An 18384-nucleotide genomic window follows, 5' to 3' on the forward strand; every position below is an offset into this window, starting at 1 on the left:
CACAATAGTCACCTTCTGCTTCAATACAGCTTTTTGCACGGTCCAAAAGCATGTCGAACGAGTGTTTTAGCTCGTTGGCCGGTATAGCCGCCATTATGACGGTGCAAGCCTTCTGAATGGCCTCTACGTCTGCATAACTCTTTCCTTTCATAGGCAAATGCATTTTTCCAAAAAGGAAGAAGTCGCACGGTGCCATATCAGGTGAATACGGGGAGTGGTTAATGGTTAAAATGTGATTTTTGGTAACAGAACCCCCCTCCCTACTTGACCGTTATCGCCATCTGTCATTTTAAGCTGGTATTTTATCATGAACGAGTTTTTGTGCTAATACATAAACAAACAGTCAGATTGCTTATGGCAGCTGCAGACGTTGTGTTGACAATAGATAGTTTTCTCATTGTGTGTAAAGTGCTATTCAGCTAACTAAATTTTTGCCAAAATTGTATGTAAGTGTTATGAATATTCGTTGAGTGTTTTGATTTTATTTTTCGATCCAATATTGGTTCATATTGTATTGAGATATACTTATAATAGTATATCTTTTTGCTAAGAATAGACACAATTCTGGGATACCTTGACCTATCCCCCATATAACTATGTTCCATATGATTGGTGATTGTATGTTAAGTACCTCATTGAAACCTAGGAAACATTTTTCGAGTATGTGGCATATAAGTGGTATGTTGGATAAGCAAAAACAGATAAAATCGGGTCGATACTACCTCAACTCCCACATACTGACTATAATGGTTTTCGTTTTTCTAACAAACCTTATCTCGAATATTTCGGTTAGTGTATGAGTTATATAGAGTTTATGTATATAAAAATTGCTTGAATTCCGATCCTGTGGTTGACGTTTTACACTTTAAGGTGATCACCTGGTGATTCCTCCAAGTTGCAAGAGTATAAGATGTTGGATTACACCGAACTTAGCCCTTCCTTACTTCTTTTCATATTGATATGTCACGGTAGGGAAATTGACCAAATCGGACTACAACCCCGCCTACTTCCCATATTGCACAATTTTAAATTCAACTAGTAATAACCCCCGATAATCGGGGGACTCCGTTATTTAAAATGAAAAAAGTAAAAAAAAAAATTTTTTTATAAAAACTCAATTTATTCAAGTACTTCATGGAAAACTACATTCGTAGTGGTTTTATTTTGGTCGTAAGTCTTAACTTTGATATCTTGAGAAGATCGTACTCGACTCAATGCGACATACAGCTGGTCATGCGTAAAACAATCCTCCTTGAGGAAAAAACCAACTCTTGCTAGAGTCTACCCTTGAGATTTGTTTATTGTTATTACGAATGCTACAATTATTGGAAATTGGCGACGCTTTAAAATAAAAGGAAGTGTTGATTCGCTGGGCTGTAAATTTATACGGGGCAATAAAATTTGTTTCCCTTGTGATTCACCGGTTTAAATTTCGACCTCGAAACAATTACAATGTAGTGCTTTTACTATCAAGCGAGTCCAATTGACCAACCCTTCATATGTATTAAGATTGCAGATTAACATCACAACTGTTCCAACCTTAAGCCTTAACTCATGAGGCGCTACTCCACTGAAATTAAGGGAGTTTAGAAATTCTGTAGGGAATCCGACATGCTATTGAGGATCTTCAGAAACGACAGTATCCACGCTATAATATACCCGTCCTTCACCGGGCAACATATTTACTATTTCGCTATTTATTATCGTACAGTGATCATTTTTTGGACACAAAATTGCCCGATCCTTCAAATGGTTTTGACTAATAACACCAGACTGAGGCTGAAATACCCAATCCACTAAATTTTCATTTAGCAAAATTATCTCTTCTGGTATATTGATTTTCGACTCTGGAGAGAGCTCTCGACCTTCTCCAACACGCAAAAGAAAACTGTTGTATAAGGATTCTTTAGAACGCATATTCGTTGAGAGTTTGAGACATCTAAAAAATTTCCAAAGTGAGCACCGTTTCAAACAATTACCAACTATAGCGGCGCGTGAGCTATTGGGCACCACAGGAAGAACTTGCCTGAAATCACCACCTAATAAAATAACCTTTCCACCAAAAGGTATTACATTTTGGTGAATATCACGTAATAATCGATCTAAGCAGAAGTAGCATGCTAATTCGGCGAGCATTGCGATTTTCTTCTCTGGCCCTCTGTTCCTCTTCGCGTTCAACCTGCGCCATATGCTTACACTCATTTGCCAAGGGGTTAATATTTGAAAGAATTTCGTGGATTTCTCTCAGCAAATACCTATCGCAGTTTGAATTATGTTGTGCCCTTATATCAGTTGCTTGATCCGTGTCAAGAATAAACAGCTGGGCGTAGGAGGATTCTGAAGGATGATCTGCATGCAATGGACCTACCCTAAGATATATTGATCCATGTATTCGGAAGCAATGTGGTCCGCGCCCTGTAGGCTCTGCAATTTTCGCTTCGAATGATGCAAAAGCAAATGAACTATTTAGCTGCCGAATATTCTCCAAATAGTGTCCCCGCCAAGAGCTCAAATCATTTTCTAACACAGCTTTCAAAAACTCAGGTACACGTAATTCTTGAAGTTTAACTTTTCCGCCATGACAACATGTCGTAAAGCCATTTCTTACCTAGTAACAATTTCAACCAAATATTAAGACAATAAGTATGTATGTATATACATATATTACGAATATAAAACAATGAAAAGTACAGGTACCTTTTCACTTCCGAAATGTTTTGCTTTACAATGTAAACATATACTATTAGTCAAACCCCCAAGCGAACTATACTCCGGAAACAGGTCAATTCATATACATACATTAACAATTAAAAATTCCTTTTTATCTAAAACATTCACCTCTTCTCTTCGACCTGTTAAACTCCTTTTTCGTCTAATTCGCCTTGGTTTGGCATTTTATTTTTAATAATTAATCTGAATCTGAACTGAAATTCGATGTAGTATGTATGTATTCGCTGGTAATAGCCGCCTTGACTTTTGGAAGAAAACTGAACTGACTCAAAGCTTACCTAACGCAATAACACTTCTAATCAAAATAACGCCGACAACAATATTTCTGTTAGCACTGTTTTGCACTTGCGTCTTCGCTCATACATATGTATATACATACATATGTTTGTAAGTATGTATGTGTGAATATAAAACAAAGTAGAGTGCGCATGTCAAAGCGCAGTGTTCCTTAGCTCGTACATACATATTCGTGCAACATAGAAGAGAGCGCATGTCAAATCGTAGATAGCGCCTTAGCGCATGCATATGTATGTATGTACCAGTGCACATGCCAAAGCAAACATTTGTAATTTGTAATATTCGTCATTTTCTTATTGTCATAGATAACTTGATTAGAATCTCTTTTCTTGCTCTCTCGCTTGCAGCTGATCTGTTTTCTGAGCTGGCAACAAAACACAATCAGGGTGCCGTCAACCAGCAGTTAGTGAAAAAGGCGGGATGCCAGAAAAGCAGCGCTATAATTACTTAACGAAATTAGCGTGAAATGAAACTGTGCGAACATATTTTGGCAAAATAAATGTTTATGTAAATTAATTAATGATTTTGCATTTTAGCATTTACATATATATGTATGTATGCATTTTCAAAGTGTTTAATTTAGTGTTTTGTATAATTTATTAAATACCCAAGTTAATATTTTTCAGCAGTGGCATCATTGGCAAATGTTATAAAAAATGCGAGTTTTGTCAGCTCTCTCTCGAACCAAAGAGTCTCGTATCAAGTTATCTATGCTTATTGTCATTTTGCTACCGAGCAGACAACATTGTTGTTGTTAGATTTCACTTGCGCCTTCGCGTATGTGGGTATGTGTGTAACGAAAGCAAATGACAGAAACATTTTTAATTATTCATTCTCTTACATATATGCTCTTTTCTGTAGAAGCGCTGCTTATATTAGCTTAATGTAAAAATTGAAGAACTTTAAACGCAAATATATCAAAAGTGGTTCAATGAATTTAAAATCTGTAAAATTTGTGCAAAGTTTCAGATCGCACACTTTAATTTGATGTATTATTTGTCTCTGTACGTTTTGTAGATCTCTGGAAATAAGCGCCTTGTCTTAGAATAATATATAGATTAATTCTTTCGCTTTCCAGTACAAAAATCATGTAGAAGTTAATAGTAGTTAGTGTATGTACTTTATGACCACAAATTGTTCAAATCCGACAAAAACTGTTCAAGCCCAAATATCTTGTACCCCAGTACCTTTAGTTGCCAATGCGTGAGGTACATAATGGAAATTCAGAAATAATCCTTCTCTGTCAATGATATATTTGTATGTCAAAAATGGGTTGAATCGGGGCAATAATTTTCTTAGTGACTTTGAACCGTATATATCGGCCAATATTTGAGTTATCTCAATGAAAATGAGAGAGCGTGGTTTACTCATAACAATGTACCTTTGTGCCCAAAATATATAAATTTTAGCAAAAACTTGACCTTGCCCGTATATAACTAAATCAGGATTTTCGCACATCCGGCTGACTTTAATCCATGTGATTTGTGATTGTATGTGAATTATCTTAATGAAACCCAGGGAATATTTTTTTAGTATGTGGCATGATAATAATTAATACATAAAATCGGGTCGAAGCTGCCCCAACTCATATATACCTCACATAATAATTTTCGTTTCTGTAACAAACCTTATATGTCTGTTAGTGTATGAGTTATATATAGTATATGTATATATAAAATTTGATGGATTATTTGGTTGACTTTAAGGTATTTCTATGGCCTTGATTCCTGCAAGTTCCAAGCTTCCTTGCTGCGCATAAAATTGTATAAAAAGGCATTATTCGTCCAAAGTTTTAAGACGTTTTTAATATTTGACTCTTGATTTGTGTACCAGAAATTGAAAGAATAAAATGAAATTTTATATTGTGCTATATGGGAAGTAGTCGAGGTTGTAGACCGATTTCGCTCATTTTCACACCTTAGAATAAAAATTTTCAAATAGTCTAAAGGGATCTGTTAACGGTACCTTTTTGTGAAAAAATTCAGCTTTATCAGAACGAGTCAACCAAGAACATGTTTCGTACCCAAAATATACACCAAACTCATTCGAACGGATTCGCGATAGATATAGAGCACTCTAGCCATCTTTCTAACGCTTGCTTGATAATTTTCAAGCACCCTATCCTTCACTCTTACTTTCATCAGCTGAAGAGGACGAAAGTCGTCCAGAATGAATAATGAATAATAATAACGATTTTTCACAAATTAAGTAAAGACAGGAGGTTGGAGCCATGTGTAGAAGTTCACGCAAATGAGGAAAGTTCTCTGAGCATCATTCACTTGGGAGTGGCCAGAAACGATTCTTTTACATATGGCTAAAGCAGTTCACAACTTCCGGTCTTAGACCAAGTAACCTCTATCGAACTAAAATGAGAAGGCGAATTATACCTTCCACGGATTTTGCACTGGGTTTGGGACCCGCCACGTAATAAACCACCCTCTGTAAAAAGATCAGAAAAGCCTCGGACGAGAAACTTTCGACCACCACCACCAAAGTGAAGTTCTTCAACATATCGCTGATTTGCGCCCACGCTCCGATGGAAGAGAAGGGCGATGCGACCAAAGATGCTTTCCATGAGCGCTTGGAGCGCACCTGTGAAAGCTGAAAGCTTGGCGACTTTAACGCCAGGGGGTGCAAGGAAGGTATCTTTGGCACAATAGTCGGTAACGGTAAATTCAACCTCCTCGAAGAAACATCACCAAATGGGTTGCGGCTGATAGACTATGGTCATTTGTATTACTAGATTCCAGAAAAATTCATCAAGCTACCTGGCTGTCTCCGGATCGAAAATCCACCAACCAGATCGATCATGTTGTGATAGACGGAAGACACGTCTCCAGTGATTTAGACGCTCCGTGGTCATAGCGAGTCAATGCCACATTACCTTTTTGAAGCAAATACACGCATCCGCCTCTGTGCAGCAAAAAAAGGCACATCAACAAACACAAAGAATGTTCGACGTCGAGCTGCAATTACAAGAGAGAGAGGCCGAAATGCGTGAGTAACGTATAGCGTGACATATTGGCCGCCACGGGTAATGCTCGTAAATTCTACGAAAAGACGCGGCGATTAACAGAAGGCTTAGAGCAGACGTTCCATTTACCAACCATGAGGAAGTTCGAGTAGCTATTACTAACAATGTGGCGGGGTCCAATATATTGTCGGCCCAGCTATACAAATAAGGTGGCGAAGAGCTGACAATAAGCATGCATCACCTTCTTTGTAAAATATGGTCGGACGAAGGCATGCTCAACGGTTGGAATCTAAGTGTGCTCTGCACAATCCACATAAAGGGAGACCCCACAATCTTCGCCAACTACCGTGGGATAAGTCTCCTCAATATCGCGTATACGGTTCTATCGAGCGTATTGTGTGGATGATTAATGCCCATGGTCAACTAACTGATTGGACCTTATCATTGTGGCTTTAAACCCGGAAAATAAACAACCGACCAGATATTCACCATCCACCAAATTTGGGAAAAAAACCCGTCAAAAGAGAATCGACACACACCACCTTTTCGTCGATTTCAAAGCTGCTTTCGACAGCACGAAAAGGAGTCGACTTTATGCCGCGATGTCTGAATTTGGTATCCGCGCAAAACTAAAACGGCTGTGTAAACTGACGTTGAGCAATACGAAAAACTCCGTCAGGATCGGGGAGTACCTCTCCGAGCCGTTGGATATCAAACGAGGTTTCAGATAAGGCAACTCCTTATTGTGCGACTTCTTCAATCTTCTGCTGGAGAAAATCATTCGAGCTGCAGAACTTAATAGAGTAGGTACAATCTACTATAAGGCGTACGCTGATGATATTGATATTATTGGCCTCATCACCATCCCGTTAGTTGTGCTTTCTCTAGACTAGAAAAAGAAGCAAAGCAAATGGATCTGACAGTGAACGAGAAACCAGCATCAACACCAACACCAATGTTAGACTCGAAATCCAACGCAGAATAACTTTTGCCAACAGGTGCTAGTTTGGACTGAGTAAGCAATTGAGAACTAAAGTCCTCTCTGTACGAACAAAAACTAAATTCTATACGTTTTCGAGAGAAAGGTTCTGCGAAAAATGCATGGTTCTTATCGTACGTATGGACGAAAATATTCCAGCTCAGAAAATATTCGACGCAGCACCTACCGGGTGAAGCAGAGGAAGGAGAATACGTCCACTCGTTTGGAAAGATCAGGTGGAGAAGGACCTGACTTCGCTTGGAATATCCAATTGGCGCCACGGAGCGGAAAGAGAAACGACTGGCGCGCTGTTGTTAATTCGGCTATAATCGCGTAAGAACTGTCTCCGCCAGTAAAGAAGAAGAAGAACAGCGTCTGAACCATAGGTTGCGGATTATATATTAAGCAATATGTAAGATATTAAACAAAACTGAATGAGTATATAAATTTGTATGTTATATCGTCTATGGTCTATGTAATAAGTTAATGACATACTAAAAAGTAATAGTATAATGAATTCTTTTGCAGCAATTTTATAATATCACAACGTGTTGCTGCAGAGTATAAAAATTTTGTCCATTTGATTTACTTTATAGCACCTACAGTAAATATTTCTATTTCAGGCTCAAACAAGTTATTAATAAGAGCTCTATAATATTCTCTATTGACTGTAACATTATGGCCCGATTCATTTTTGATGAAATATGAACCAATGATTCCCTTACCATAAAGGGCACCAAACATTGATTTTTGAGGATGTATTGGAATTGTTATCACTTCAAATATGATTATTTGGTTTATAAAAGTACGCGTTTAGCCAAAAGTTAACTACATCGCAAAACACAATTTTCTTGTGAAAATCGAGATCAGTGGTAATCTCGTTTTAGGCCTATTAGTGAACGTTCGACGTTCTTGTTCGTTTCAATATCTGCACCAGTCGGATTTTGTAAGCCCGCACCTCAAAAGTCCGGAAAATCTTAAATAAAATGGATGGGAACGCCTCTGACACCGGCTTATACAGGTTTTCTTCGATACTTTGCTCCAACGCAGAAATAGCGTCATCGGTGCGCATCGTACACCGTTAGCAACACATATGAAGAATAACAGTTAATATAAATAAAATAATAATCACAATTCCTTACACTCACTGAGGGAGAGTTCGAATACCCTCCGTCGTGAAGGCCATCAGAGCATTGTTCGGTTCAGCTTTTACTATATCTTCAATTGAGTCAAAACGGTGTCCTTGGAGTAGTCATGTGAACATGCTGAGTAGCCCGAAGCTACACGAAGGTAAATCAGGCGAATGCGGTGGTTGCGGCCCGATATTGATTGAAAATGTGGCGAAATGATCACGAATTACCAATGCAGTATGAAATGGTGTACTAACGCACTTCTTTGTTCAATAAATTCAGACATAGTAAAAATTGAAGAATACTCTTTTAGAGCCTCACGAAACAACGCGTATTTCAAATACTAATGGATATTTTGATGTGAAATTTAGCATAGATGTCACTAACAGTACTACCAACTTACAGAAAAAAAAGCATCAAACTTCATAACAACATTAGTTGCAACACTGAACACGCGAATAATGCATGCTGATCATCTCTTTAATGAAATTTTTTCAAATGCTACACAGAGGTTAAAAATTAGATGTTGAAGTGGAAAAACCTGGAACATGTGGTCGTAAGAGTCATCGAAAGAATTACCCATCTCAAAGTCGTGAAGACTTTTACAGGGTTTCTGCGTGCAAGATTTAAAAACGCCGTTTTCCGATGAAGTTCTTGAAAGTTTCAATTTGAGTCAGCTGTTAACCAAAATTTAACCTAAATTTGTAAAAAAAAAGTATTTAACTGTACTCATTAAATGCCTAATTAGACGTTTTGTGAAAATCTTGCCCGGAAACAAAGAACTGCAAAAAATGAAGCTTAAAGCAGAAGTAGCGCTATTTCAACAACCATGGAAAATGAAAATGACTACGAGAACACAAGAGCTTTTTTCCTTAGAAAGCCTCAGCACTTTGCCAGCCATAAATGCTAGCGCTGAACGATCTTTTCCTTCTTTGCGTCGAATTAAGACTTGGCTCAGAACAACGATGCTCGCGAAAAGATTGAACGGCTTAGCACTGCTCAACATAAACTACGAAATTGCTGTGGAACCAGAATAAATAATACAAAGATTTAATGAAATGAGCAAATTCCGTATTGATTTTATGCTGTTAATTAAATGTTGAAATATGTACAAAAATTAAATTATAGTTTAAAGTTAAACATTTCTTAAATCAGTTACAAAATCATTAAGTTAACTCATACAACAACCGATTGTGGGGTTTCCCTGTTTGTGGATTGGGCGAAGCACACTTAAATTCCTATCGTTTGGCATGGTTTCGTCCGACCATATTTTTCAAAGAAGCTGATGCGTGCTTCTTATCAGTTCTTCGCCGCCATGTTTGAATAGCTCGGCCGGCAATCCATCTTTGGAGTCATGTGGAGAATTTCACGGAACTTTCATCGTTCTCTGATCGTCATTCACTTTAGAGTGGCAGCGCACGACTTGCGATCCTTGACCAAGTATTCTCTGGGTAGCTTAAGAACACGCGTTTGAAGTCAAGCTAAAGTGAGGAGGCAGAACATCCCCTTCAAAGGGTTTTGCGCTGGGTTTGGGACCCGGCACGTAAAAGACGTCCCCAGTGAAAAAGTTTAAACAGCCTCGGACAGACATACAGTCACCCGGATTTCAACTTTTCTCGTCGTCCTTATCATGTATATAATATATATTGATAACCCTATATCTATATTTATAAAAAAAATATGTACGGTGAGATATTAACCGAAGGAGGATGTTGGGTTGATGTTGAAAATAGCAATCAGAGGACAAGATTTAGAGGAAGGTCTAGACATATTCCTCTAAAATTCAGTTTTAACAAAATTATTTTTAAGAAAACCTGTGCACTTACTTTTGTTAATATCACACATTCACAAATTCAAATAAATTCGGAAGTCATAATATCTGGTATTAATAAGCTATAGCATTGGCTTTGCGCAAATTATACTCAAAAGCATACATATTTCCACCCATAAACCGTGAATTTTCGTAATAAAGTTTACCGATTTGTTAACTTTGTTCAAGCATAAGTCTTTCAATTTCTTAATTTTTCATAACTCATACCTCGCTTTCACTTGAAAATATATTTCGGTTTATATATTTTGTAGGAAATTTAATGTTTTACAAAATGGTCTCTTTTGGTTTTTTAGTAAACCTAACCGATATTAGCGGTTGAAGTTTAACTATTTTATTTCCCATGTCCATATATGCGGTATGATGTCAAAAGATGTTCGAAAATCTTTATATATGGTATATATATTTTATTTTTTTACAAAAATATTGAAAAATAACGGACCTATGTGGTGTCTTCGGAGGTGTAAAAAAAAAAAATCCCCAACTGCTGATATGATTCCGGCCGAATGAGTAGCTGAAACAAAAAAATTCAAAAAACTTATTAAAGTTGAAAGTATTTTCCATGCAATGATCTACGATTTTTGAAAAATTCCAAAAATTAATTGGGGTAGTTCTAAAAAAGAAGTTTTTAAGAAGTTTCATGTAAAAACTTGTAATTTTTTATTGCCTAATTTACTATTTTCAACCAAACAGAAAGATCTTAGTTCATTCTATAATAAAGAATACTCAGTTTCAGATCGATCGGTCAATTTCTCATTGAGTTATGATGGAAAACGTTTTAAGTTTCAACTACCTGCGAGCGGACGCTCTTTAGAACGCTGCCATTCCAAAACTATTCAAGATATCACCTTACCGATTTCACAGGATATTTTTGAAAAAATCAAACTATCGAAAAAGCAAAATCGGTTTTTTGAAAGTGCCACACTGGTCTCTCACTCTTTAAGATGCCATATTTTAAATACAGTTTGTCAGGCTTTACTTCGTTAAGGTCATTAACTTTCGCTGTGAAGCGAAATTTTTTAATGAGAGTATTAGACTTGGTTGTTGTCCGATTCCTCCCATTTTCACAATATAACACGCTAATGTCAAAATATTTTTCGTATCGGCAATCACCAGATAAAAAATTAGATGCCTAAACTTTAACAGCATTTTCGTCAAACACATAAATCCAAGTAAATGGAAGAGGCTCCAAAAACACATCCAAATTTTTAAGATACCAAGCGTAAAAACAGATCAACTCATTCATAAAACTATAATTGTATAATAGGCAAAGATCTTCAGTGGAATTTCGTGACAAAATAAAAGGATGGCGCCAGAATCGCGATTCAAAAAAAAAAAAACATAATAACTTCTTTCTATGTGAGTAATCGACATACTCTTCTATTTGATAAGCTACTACTTAAATTTTTCTAAATTAATGCTTGGAATACCGAAAAGAGGGCTTGAATAGTTTAGCGATGTCATGTTTTGCAGTCGTCATTTCCGTCGAAAGGGATTTTGGCGGCACTCCCCTGGTAGAAAGACCATAAGGTTGCTAAACATGTTTGCCGAATGTGGAAGTATCACCAGAAGACCGTACCGTCGAGACCCGCATATTTGTGTTCAAGAAGCAATCGCGGCTGTTGCATCGTCAATTCATCCAAACGCAAGAGTTTCGACGGATCTTAGCTTTAACAGATGGTCATTACAAAATTATTGAAATCGCCCAAAAAAACAAAAACTTTATAAATTGCCTGTTTCAGTCTGATGAGGCCCATTTTGAAATGTAAACAAGCACACTTGTCGTAAGTGGAGTGAATCAAATCCAGAAATAAGAGACGGAACTTCACCAAGAACGACTCACTGTTGGGTGCGCAGTTTCATCAACCTGAATTGTCGGGCCATACCTCTTGGTCGGTGAACAGTAACTATCAATGGGCAGCTCTAAATAAATATGTATGTTGAATGAGTTTCTTACTCAGAACTGCGCCGAAAACGTGTCCCTTTCAATAGCATTTGATTCCAGTAAGATGGAGCAACTGCACACATATGTAGCTATCGATTATTGCGAAGATCCTACGAAAATTACAAAACAAATTAATATCAACAAACTCCACTTTCCCCTGGCCAACAAAGTCACCAGACTTGACCACACCAAACTTTTATATTGGGTTATGTCAAGCAAGAGGTGTACAAAACAAAATCCAGAAATCTGACTAAATTGAAGTATACCATTATAACGATAAGGGAGGCAATCCTGACTTTAACCCTTCAGGCCGCAATGTTTAATTTTTTGATTAGAAGTCGCATATGGGTGGCTGAGAACGAGCGTCATTTACGTACTATAACTTTTAAAATAATTAATGAATACATAATATAAAACAAAGTCGCTTTTTCTGCGTTGTCGCGACTTGTGCGCCACTCTGTAGATAGTGAAATAAATTGTGACAAAAAAGCACCCGAAAATTGTAATTACATAAGTTCTCCGATTAAATGATATTTCAAATGAATGTATTTTGCTAAGCTGTATTTAGTTACTATATCAAGTAACAGCGCGATCTTTCAACCAGTTTATTTACAAAAGCTGCTTATGTCGGTACACCTCGGTAGTGCGCTGCGATGTTTACACAGGTTAAAAATATCGAACAAAAATTTGTCTTACATTTTATATTTCTAATCAAGATTCGTGAGGGGAATCGTTACGAATGTCTGAAGAGGCTTACGGCGATTCAGTTTTATCAAAAACACAATACTATAGCCATCAAAGATGGTCGAGCGATTGTTGAACACATGCCTCGCTTTGGACGACCTTCGACCTCGTATATCTCCAGCGCTACTAATCACATTGTGTCATACCATCTAGAGCTGGAAAGGTGAGATTTTAAGCTTCGTGGAAGTTGAAAAAGAAGCCATGACATCGCTAAGGAATGTAACATTCATCATCAAATGGTTTTAAGCCATTTAAAAAAAAAAGCTCGATGTTTGGGTACCAAATGATTTGTCTCTGAAAAATATAATTGACCGAATTGAAGCGAATGGTAACAGGAGACGAAAAATGAATCAAATACGACAACAATGTGCAAACAAGATCATGCTCCAAGCGAACGATTATTTCTACATTTTACTGTCAACAACTGATGAGACTCAAACAAGCAATCGAAAAAATACAATGCCGAACTCCCTTTATGAAGTAAAGTGGGCTTCAAGAGAATTTGTTGAATATTTTGGGTATTAAACGCGTTATTGCCCGACTCGTCCTGATAAAGTTGAATTGAGCCACGATTATGACCAAATTTAAAGCCAAAAAATGAGTGAATACCATCGATCCACCACCATATTCACTAGATTTGGTTCCATGTGTTTTTTATTGTTCCCCAGACAGAAAGTGCCGCTCCGTGGAATCCATTTTCAATCGATAAGGTGTTAAGGAAAAGTGTTTCGAAGACTGAGAAAATCGTTGACATGGGTGTATTTCATCTGATTGGGATTTCTATGAAGTCGGCAAAATAAATATTGATTAATAAATTAAATATTTTTCGTTTTATTTACAATTTCCGGGTACTTTGTCACAAAGTCTGTTCTTGTGTACCATATGCAAATGTATACTTGTATGTACAATGAAATAAGTATGATAATGATATCCCCGTATTTAATTCATTAATAAACAGTTGTAGCTAGCTAAAAGGGGCTAATGAACTCAATATTTTTTCACTAATCAGCTGTGTGGGCAGCGAATTATTTCTGCGGAAAATATATTTAAATTCATAATTGGTCTTGGTTGATTGGTTGGTTAGTTGGTTGCAAAGGGAGGCGCGGGAGCAGCCTACCAGAGGCGGCCACACTTAGGTCCGTTGTCCTCCCGGGTTGAATGTGAATTTGGTAAAAATATTATGTCTCTTAAGTTGAAGCTTTGAAAGGCGTGGAGGATATCCTGCCTCAACCTACTAAAGGGAGGGCAATCACAATGCTTATGTTCTAGGGCCTCATTATCCTCTTTACTGTCCACCACCAACGGTACACTGGTATGCCTTATTCCTCGTGGTTCGTTGATTCATGCAACCCTTGAAAGAGCTGAACGGTTTGAGGTAACTTTGGATAATTTCGTTCCCAGCAACTCCCACGTGGGCCAACTCGTCTAACTAAACTACTTATTACCTGCTACCTTCTGTGTATGGATTACTACAGGAAAACTCCAATTCTGATCCTATTTCGCCCTTTGAGCCGTAGTATAATGCGTAGATATTGCCGTTGAAAATGGCCTTCATGGTACCATTGGTTCATTTCTCTCTAAAGAGGAATGAAAACGTGGCTTTAAAATTTCACGGATCTTCTTTTCTCTGTCGCATTACCACTTTAGTCTGAATTCATTAACAAGGTCGAATATAAGAGTTTAAGTGAAATCGTATGCCGATTTCAACCCTTATTCTCACATTTCTTTATTATAATTTGACAATGAGCGAAATCGGGCTACAATCACACCTACTTCCGTTATAACAAAATTTTAGATATATTATTGAAATTCTTAGATAAGCCTTTTCTGATCATATTATGTCTGTGTGTTAAAAAATTATAGAATTGGGTCAGTATTAGTAATTACAAAGGTATAGAAGATTTTTTCAAGTGATATGATGACTGGAAAATTCGTTGCATAAGTGTACGAGGGCTGCTATGTATATTCTGGCCTAGGGCAACACTAAGTGTTGCCAGGTGCAATCTGACATTTCCATTGGAAAGTTTGACATTTTTTAGCATAACATCACTCAGAACGTTTTGTCATTTAATCGTGAATTGTTTTATTTACAGGGAATTAAAAAATTCATCTCGGCCAAAAAATGGAATTAACTGGTGAACATTTTCGTGCGATCATTTTTCAAAACTTTCCACGTGGATTATCACGACAAAAGTGCATCGATGAAATAAAATCTTTATATGGCTATGAAGCACCATCCTATAGCACTGCGAAAAACTGGTACAACGAATTCAATCGTGGCCGACGTTCGCTCAAAGACGAATTCCGTGAAGGTCGTCCAAAACAGCCGTTGTGACGGAAAACATCGATGCCGTAGGTGAACTGATAATGCAAGACCATCATGTAACATACCTTCAGATAAGGGCATGCCTATGCATTTCTCCCACCAGCATACATTCGATATTGCATGAACACCTGGCCGTAAAAAAGGTTTGTTCTCGTTGGATCCCGCACAATTTGACAATCGCTCAAAAAAAGGCTCGTGTGGATTGGTGTAAATAAATGCTGAAAAAATACGATCGCGGTGCTTCAAAAGACGTTTATAAGATCGTCACAGGTGACGAATCATGGATCTATGCGCATGAGCCCGAAACAGAACAGCAATCGACAAAAAAAAAATAAATAAATGAAAAAAAAAAACAGTTTCGTTGATAAATATGCCTATTTACATTATTAGGCCAGAAATATATATAGCAACCTACGTATTGCAGCGGGAGGGGATTACTTTGAAGGAGATGAAATGGACAAAATTTACTTTCAATTTGATGACTACTGCATTAATTTCTTACTTTTCATTTAATTTCTTTGTTTAATTTTAGTGTTTTTTTGTTTGTTTGTTTTTCAGTTTATAGTGTGATGATGCGATAAATTTATTTACTGACATACAGATGACGCTAAATCATAGTCGCACAGGTAGATTTCCAGCATATTAGCTTCGAATTTCTTCGGCGACGAGACCAACAAGTAAATTTTTTGTATAGCGAAAATTTTCTAAGCCTATTCGTAATAGATAAGTGAGATAATTTACTCAGCAGCCTAAATATCCTGATTAATTTTCGGGACATGGTTTAAGCTTCTATACCTTAACTTTTTGAAGCTACTATCACAAATCAAATAACTTTTTCGTTTTGGCTAATTTCTTGTTTTCAGTGTGGATTTCGCGAGGTGAAATTTACTTTAACAAACATGCTTGAATTTATGAATCAAGTATCAGTTTTATAGAAAATAAGCCCAGCGGCGTTTTATACATTGGTTTTAGCAAAGCTTTCGATTAAAGGTGTCTGTTGCATACATATTAAAAAAAATTCATTAATCGTGTGATAAAAATAATATGGCACTGAAACTAGTTCTAGTATATGTAGATATATGTGCACTAACATACATATGTAATAAAAAGCTTTTGTCTAAAATAAGTATTTAATTTTGTTTATTTTGGATTTACTGTGAGCCCTAATTTTAGTTTTTTATCATTCCTGTAAGCCCCATAGGTTTAGAACCTAAATGTGTCTTAGTTTTGTTAAACGTTAGCCTAAAGAGTTTAGATATCACTAATTAAGGGATCGTCTCTGTGTGAAATTAAAAAAAATAATCGATTTTTTTGTTATATTATCGGATAGTATACACTATAATAAATATTCTCTCAAATTTTAAATCGAATTTCAAATTATAACGGTCGCTACAGCATTTCTTGTAGAAAGGGAACAGAGTGGAGAATGGAGTGTGACAATCTTTAAACGTGTTTTTCTCAGAATGGTGTTTCTCAAAACAGTTTCCACCCTCAAAGGAAGAATTTTGAATATATCTAGATCCAGTTTGGAAAGAACATTTTTAACGTCATTCTCTATGGCGCTATGGAAGCTTTTTTTTGAAATCTTTCAATTTTTTCTACGAAAACCTGTCGAAAAAGGGCCAAATTCGATATTTTTTGTTCAAATCGCCATCATTTTGTCAAATTTCAAATAAAAAACCTCTCCATAGCGCTATAGGGATTTTCTTACAGATTAATAATATTTTTGAAATTTTTGTTTTAGATCAAAATTGCGGCCGCAATCGTGGTCATCATACATGACCTTTTTTATATGTGTCATTTATAAGCAAAACCGGACCAATTACATTTGTGATGGGATTCTATGTTAACCCATTTACAACCAAGAAGTCAAAAAATAAGTTAATTTAAAATTTTCAGTTTTTTATTGATGTATACCATCGCAGAGATGAAAAAAAAAATTTTTTTTTTTTTTTTTTTCTTACATATACGAAAAATTTTGCTGTACCCACACGAATACAATGGTCAAAAGTGTATAAAATATTTATGAGTGGGCTATTTTAAAACAGTCGCGTTCCACGCACAAAGCAGTACCACATAGCTCGCAAATCCACCTGATTATTTTATAGCAGACTCTACATCTAAGAGGCTTGAGGATTCTCATTGGAAAATGTGCTCCTCCAGCTGTAGAAAGCTGTCGTAGGTAGTATCGTGTAATGTCACGTTGAAACTCAAGCAAATCTTTGGTACTATTATTCACGTCTTTGTACAGCTTCCAAGCGTTTAGCGTTGTGGAGCACATCATCGAAGAAAACAGCGGCCACCACCATTTTTTGCCACGAATCCCAATTTTGTATACATTTGCGGCCTGAACATGTAGATCAACACCGCCCATACCGTGGTTGTAATTTGAAAGTAAATTTGGCTGAAGTATACTTATCTTTTTTTGTTCCAGTTTTGACCAACGCTTTACGTATTTCAACGGTTCAACCGTATCAAAATTAGTTCCCATAGTTACGACATTATTGTCATTCCACTTGACAAACAATATTTTATTATTGTGATCGTATTTGATCTCGAAGTATCCACTTGCTTGTTTTTGGAAATATTTTTTTGGATTCAAAGGACATTTTTAGTTCTTTTTCTCTCGTTGTTCCTACAGCTTTGACGTTTTTCTCACGCAACATACGCAGAAGTTCATGACTTGTGAAAAATTGTCAAAATAGATAATATGATCGCAGTAAGTATCAAATTGGTACAAGTACCACAGCTACTTGTGAGCATCCAATTTTAAATCCGAATCTTACGGGCTTTCCTTTGATGAATTGTTTCGCTGAATGATGGCCAAAATATTTTACCATTGCCTCGTCAATTGAAAGCTTTTCGTGCATAAAACCCCACCTTTGAAACTTTTCGCATAATAGATTCGACAGTGGTCCAAAAATCTGTTTTTATACTCTCGCAGCAAAGTTCCTAAGGAGAGTATTATAGTTTTGTTCACATAGCGGTTGTTTGTAAGTCCTAAAACTAAAAGAGTCAGATATAGGGTTATATATACCAAAGTGATCAGGGTGACGAGTAGAGTTGAAATCCGGATGTCTGTCTGTCCGTCCGTCCGTCCGTCCGTCCGTCCGTGCAAGCTGTAACTTGAGTAAAAATTGAGATATCATGATGAAACTTGGTACACGTATTTCTTGGCTCCATAAGAAGGTTAAGTTCAAAGATGGGCAAAATCGGCGCACTGCCACGCCCACAAAATAGCGAAAACCGAAAACCTTTAAAGTGTCATAACTAAGCCATAAATAAAGATATTAAAGTGAAATTTGGCACAAAGGATCGCATTAGGGAGGGGCATATTTGGACGTAATTTTTTTGGAAAAGTGGGTGCGGCCCCACTCCCTACTAAGTTTTTTGTATATATCTCGGAAACTACTACAGCTATGTCAACCAAA

General features: G+C 36.8%; 1 protein-coding gene across 4 annotated transcripts in view; it reads right to left on the minus strand.

The window, feature by feature from the left end:
* LOC120780333 (homeobox protein Nkx-2.4) overlaps positions 1-18384 on the minus strand; it is a 113511-nt gene that overhangs the window by 13856 nt on the left and 81271 nt on the right. The gene's annotated exons all lie outside the window — the stretch shown is intronic.

Source organism: Bactrocera tryoni, unplaced genomic scaffold (genome assembly GCF_016617805.1).
Source record: "Bactrocera tryoni isolate S06 unplaced genomic scaffold, CSIRO_BtryS06_freeze2 scaffold_25, whole genome shotgun sequence".
In the NCBI taxonomy this organism is placed as follows: domain Eukaryota; kingdom Metazoa; phylum Arthropoda; class Insecta; order Diptera; family Tephritidae; genus Bactrocera; species Bactrocera tryoni.